We start from the raw sequence: 6000 nt of genomic DNA on the forward strand, positions 1-6000 counted from the left end.
AACACTTGCGCGACCGGTTGCAAGTCGATGACTCCGAAGAGTCACTCATGGCTCAGTTCTTGGACGGATTGCAAGAACGCATTGCACGCAAGGTCGAGCGCCAACCCTATCAAACTTTTGAGGAGTTGTTGCATCTCTCGGTGCAAATAGAGACTCAAATCAAGAAAAAGAGCGCCTCTGCGCCTCGTGGCCGAACCCAAGGAGCTACCAATTGGACTCCTAACGCGTCGCCATCAAACCGATTGCCGGAAAAACCAAAGGCGACCAGCGCGGACTCAAGGTTCAAACCTAGGGAGCCGGCCACCAATGAGCGCCAAGATCCGCGACGCAACACCACCGACGTCCGGAGCCGCGACATTGTATGTTTCAAGTGCCAAGGGAGAGGCCATTACGCTCGTGATTGTCCGAACGCACGGACGATGATACTGACTGAGGCTGGCGAGATCGAGTCCGACGATGAGGCCACTGAAGAAATGGTGCGAGGAGAAACCGAGCTGGAAGAAGCTGTTGCGGAACCCGAGGTCGGAGAACTGCTCATGATACGCCGCATCCTGAACGCCGGTGTAGCTACGGATGACACCAACCAACGTGACAACATTTTCCACACGAGATGCACTGTAAGTGGTCGCGTTTGTGGCTTGATCATAGATGGAGGTTCTTGCACTAATGTGGCAAGTTCCAGTCTTGTCAAGAAACTTTCTCTTGAAACCACAAACCACCCTCGCCCTTATCGCTTGAGATGGTTAAATGATAAGACCGTGATCCAAGTAAAGGAACAAGTCACGGTCCCATTCAATATCGGTCCGTATAAGGATCAAGTTCTTTGTGATGTGGTGCCTATGCAAGCTAGCCACCTCTTATTGGGGCGCCCATGGCAGTTTGACAAGCGCACCACACACTGCGGCCATACTAACCAATACTTTTTCGTTCATGACAACAAACGTATTTGCTTGAAACCCTTGAGCCCCACGCAAGTACATGAAATGCAAGACAAGTTGTCTAAAGACTCGAACGATAAAAAGAATTTCCTGATTCAATATGGTGATGTTAGAAAGTCCCTTAAGGACTCAGCCCAAGTGATTTTGATGTTGTTTCGAGATGCATTGCTTTCAGGTCTTGATGGTTCACTAGAAGCCTTACCGGAGGTCATACGCGGCGTCCTCAAGCGATTCGCCGATGTATTCCCCGAAGAACTCCCCGAAGGCCTACCACCGATCAGAGGGATCGAACAACAGATCGATCTAGTCCTAGGAGCGCAGCTTCCCAACCGGCCGGCCTACCGTGTCAACCCCGAAGAGGCGAAGGAGCTTGAGCGACAAGTCAAAGAGCTCATGGCGCAAGGTTACGTCCGAGAGAGTTTGAGTCCGTGTGCTGTACCAGTGCTACTAGTCCCGAAGAAAGACGGGTCATGGAGGATGTGCGTTGACTGTCGAGCCGTCAACAACATCACTATCAAATACCGCCACCCCATTCCACGCCTCGATGACATGCTAGACGAGCTTAGCGGCACCAGTGTCTTCTCAAAGATCGATCTGAAGAGCGGCTACCATCAAGTTCGGATGAAGGAGGGTGACGAGTGGAAAACGGCCTTCAAGACAAAACAGGGTTTGTACGAATGGCTGGTAATGCCATTCGGTCTTTCTAACGCCCCCTCTACCTTTATGCGTCTTATGAACCATGTTTTGAGGTCGTTTATCAATAAATTCGTAGTGGTCTATTTTGATGATATATTGGTATATAGCTCTAGTTTGACTGATCATGTAAAACACCTAGAGGTTGTCTTGTTTACCCTCCGCGAAGAGCAACTCTACGCAAACTTGAAAAAGTGCGTGTTTGCTGCTGATGAATTGGTCTTTTTAGGCTTTGTTGTGAGTTCACAGGGCCTCAAGGTCGATGGAGAGAAGATACGTGCAATAGAGGAGTGGCCCACGCCAACGAGCATCACTCAAGTCCGGTCGTTCCACGGCCTAGCCAGTTTTTATCGGAGGTTTGTGCGAGATTTCAGTACGATCGCCGCGCCTCTCACCTCCGTGATCAAGAAGAACAGCGAGTTTCGATGGGGAGAGGAACAAGACAAGGCGTTCACCGAGCTCAAGAAACGCCTCACGCAAGCACCCTTGCTTACATTGCCCGACTTCAACAAAACTTTTGAGGTTGAGTGCGATGCGTCGGGAGTTGGAGTCGGAGCTGTCCTGACTCAGGAGGCAAACCGGTGGCGTACTTTAGTGAGAAGCTTAGTGGGGCTACGCTTAATTACCCTACGTATGACAAGGAGTTATACGCCCTCGTTCGTGCCATGGAGGTTTGGCAACATTATCTATTGGCGAGAGAGTTTGTGATTCATACTGATCACGAAACCCTCAAGCACCTCCGCGGCCAGACCAACCTCAAGAGACGTCATGCAAAATGGTTGGAGTTCATTGAGTCGTTCCCATACGTCATTAAGTACAAGAAGGGCAAGGAGAACGTAGTCGCCGACGCCTTGTCAAGACGGCATGCACTAATCACTACAATGGACGCGCGCGTATTGGGTTTTGAAAGCATCAAGGATGCTTATGCTGGAGATGCTGAGTTTGGAGATTGCTTCCAGAACCATGGGAAAGGAATCTACACCGAGTTCTACATTCACGAGGGTTTCCTGTTCAGAGGTCGAAGGCTGTGTATACCAAATGGTTCTATCCGGGAGTTGCTAGTGCGGGAAGCCCATAGTGGAGGTTTAGCGGGTCATTTTGGCATCACCAAGACCTTGGCCGTGCTCAAGGAGCATTTTTACTGGCCAAAGATGCGAAGTATGGTAGAGAAGCACGTCGGCCGTTGCATAGCTTGTCGCACCTCCAAGTCGACAACTCACCCGCATGGCCTCTACATGCCTTTGCCCGTGTCCACCGCACCATGGATCGATCTCTCCATGGATTTCATCCTCGGCCTACCCCTCTTGGCGCATAAAGATAGTATCATGGTGGTTGTTGATAGGTTCTCAAAGATGGCTCACTTCATTCCATGCAATAAGAACAATGATGCTGTGCAATTGGCGAACTTGTTCTTTAGTCAGGTTGTAAGGCTTCATGGCGTTCCGCGCACCATCATATCCGATCGGGATCCCAAGTTCCTTGGTCACTTCTGGCGAACTATTTGGCGCAAGCTCGGGACGAAGTTACTGTACTCCACCGCGGCTCACCCTCAGACCGACGGCCAAACGGAGGTCGTCAACAGATCAATAGGCGCCTTACTCCGCACAGCTATCGCCAGCAACAAAGGCTCCTGGCTCGAGTGCATTCCGATCATCGAGTTTGCATACAACCAAGCGGTGCATTCAGCTACGAAAAGGTCGCCATTCGAGGTCGCATACGGATTCAAGCCTTTGACGCCCCTGGATCTCCTCCCTATACCACCGAATGAAGCCGAGAATCAAGACGGAGTCGCACGAGCAGAATGGTCAAGGCTTTGCACGAGGAGGTCCGAGCCAACATAGAGCGAAGGAACGAGCAGTATGCACGCTTCCTCAACCGAGGACGTAAACCGATGCTGTTCAAACCTGGTGATTGGGTCTGGTTACACTTAAGGCCGGAGAGGTTCCAGGAGAAACGCAAGGACAAGCTCAGCCCGCGAGGAGATGGCCCATTCCGAGTCATCGAGAAGATCAACGATAACGCCTACCGACTTGAGCTTCCAGGTGAGTTTGGTACGTCCACCTCATTCAATGTCACTGACCTCATTCCGTTTGATGTAGGTGAAGACGAAGATGTTTTGGGGACAAAACCTTTTCAAGGGGGAGGGAATGATGTGATCGTAGGACGCGACCTCAGGTAAGAAGACCAAGACACGCCAGACGCGACCGAGACGCCTGACCAAGACGCATCGGACGCGACCAGGGCAACCTCTTCAGACGTGGCCAAGGCTCCAACGATCCTTCCCGGAGCCACCACACGTTCCAAGAGCTCAGCAAAGGCGGCCAAACAGCGGCTCAACCTATTTGTCCGAACCTACGTCCGACACCAGCCACCCAACGAAGACTCCGAAGGCTCAGTCCGCTTAGTCTTCACTCTTACCCAAGAGTGAAGACGGTCAAGTCGTTAAGCGAGGAAGTGTACTCTTTTTCCTCACTCCGGGTTTGTCCCAAGGGGTTTACCGGAGGAGGTTTTAACGAGGCATGGAGCTAAACGCAAAACGCCTAAAGGCTAAGTTGCTTCACGCGCAAGGCCAAGGCGGTTATCTCTCTTTCCCTCTTATTTTTGGTTTAATTTTGAACTTGAGAATATTCTCTTTTGATCCTATGTTTATGAACGTTGGAGAGTGTTTGTGGCTAAGCGTGTTAGTCAAAAGGTGGCGATGTGTTCTCTTTGTAAAGGGGACACGTCAAAAGGACGATGTGCGGATCAAGATGAATCCGCGTGTCCTTAAGCTCCTACCTAGACCTAGCTATTTAAACTCTTCTTAAGCCCTTGTTCCTCCTTAGACTTGTATGAAAATAAAACTTTTCTCAAGAGAGATTCTTGAAACTTGTCTCACTCTTCTCTTTCTTCAATCCGGGATTGAACCTTGAGAAAACCCTAACAAGACGCGAACCGGGTTCGCCCTTGTTAGCGACCGTATCAAGAGGAGAGCCAAACCTCTTGTGTCGTCAATCGATCCATCCGTGTTTTCCCCTCACTACGTTTCCATCTGTCCTATTTCATCTCTCTCGAGTCCCCTCGAATCATCTCAAATCATTCCGCTATCGTTTCCCTCAAAGACGTCCACCCGCTCGTCCCGCATCCGTACTGACCGATTGAACCGTTCGTGGCTTCCTGAAGTATCCCCCGAACGGCTCGTTTGAATTCCTTCAAACTCCGTCTCCATCGTTTGATTCTTCCCTAGAACCGAAGCCCAGAACCTCGGCCGTGAAAAGCTTCACCGACTGAAAGTTGGCCGTAAGTCCAAGCCGCGTCCGTACCGCGAACGTACCGTGACCGCGTCCGGCAGTCACATCAGAGAGTGTGTGTTAATTACATGCAGAAATTGTTACATTTGTCACTCAAGACTCGCCACCTGTCCTGCCAAGAGAACGAGAGAGAGGGCTATAAATACTCCCTCACTCTCTCATTTGCGACCAAACCCTTTCTAAGACACCAAAATCTTGCCAAATTTTCTTTCAAACTTTTGAAGAGAAAATCTCTTGTTTTTTGACCAAAAAGAAGAAGAAAGAAGAGATCTAGAGGAAGGTTGGAGCTTAAGAGCTAGTGGAGGTGCTGTCAGATTGACATGGTGTGGTGTGGTGTGGTGAAGCTCAATCGGCCAAGATCTACAAGCTATGCTGAGTTGAGGCTTTGGTTGTAGATGTGTTGAGAGTTGTGGTTGTGTTTGTGAAGAGCAAGTTGGGAATCTTGCTTAAGGAGGTGCATTATCTCTCTAGCTCTTGCATCGGCCTTGTGGAGTGGTTGATTTCCTTGTTGCATGTAGATCTAGATGATTGCATGTAGAGAAGAGGGATTTTTGGGTTTTTTTAATGCAATTTTGGGGTAGATTTGCATTTTTCTCAAACTAGATGCAAGTGTGAAATGCCTTGCATGCTAAGTTTGAAGGGGTTTATGCATTCTTGGGGAAGAATGACATTTTTAAAAATTAGCTGCAAGTGTGAAATGCCTTGCATGCCTAATTTTTGGGGTTTGAGAATTTTTAAAATGGAGGAAATTAATTTTTAAACTAACTGCAAGTGTGAAATGCCTTGCATGTTTAGTTTGAGGTAAGAGAAGAGTCATGCATAATTAAAATTAATTATTTTAATTTTTGCATGATTGGTTGAGGTGGTTAATTCCTCGTAGACTGGGTGAGAAATCGATTCATGAGAAGAAGAATTTTGGTAAGGCCATAAGCGAATCTCCAAGATGGAAAGAGCCGCATGAAAGCCCCAAAATTGAGTTTAGTTCCTCATTAGTTTGGATGTGAGACCAGTCTACGGGATGGGCTGTTTTGGTGAGGCCATGCGAGAATCTCCGGGATAGAAAGAGCCGCATGAGGGCC

Source organism: Camelina sativa, chromosome 2, assembly GCF_030686135.1.
Source record: "Camelina sativa cultivar CO46 ecotype springtype chromosome 2, ASM3068613v1".
NCBI lineage: Eukaryota > Viridiplantae > Streptophyta > Magnoliopsida > Brassicales > Brassicaceae > Camelina > Camelina sativa.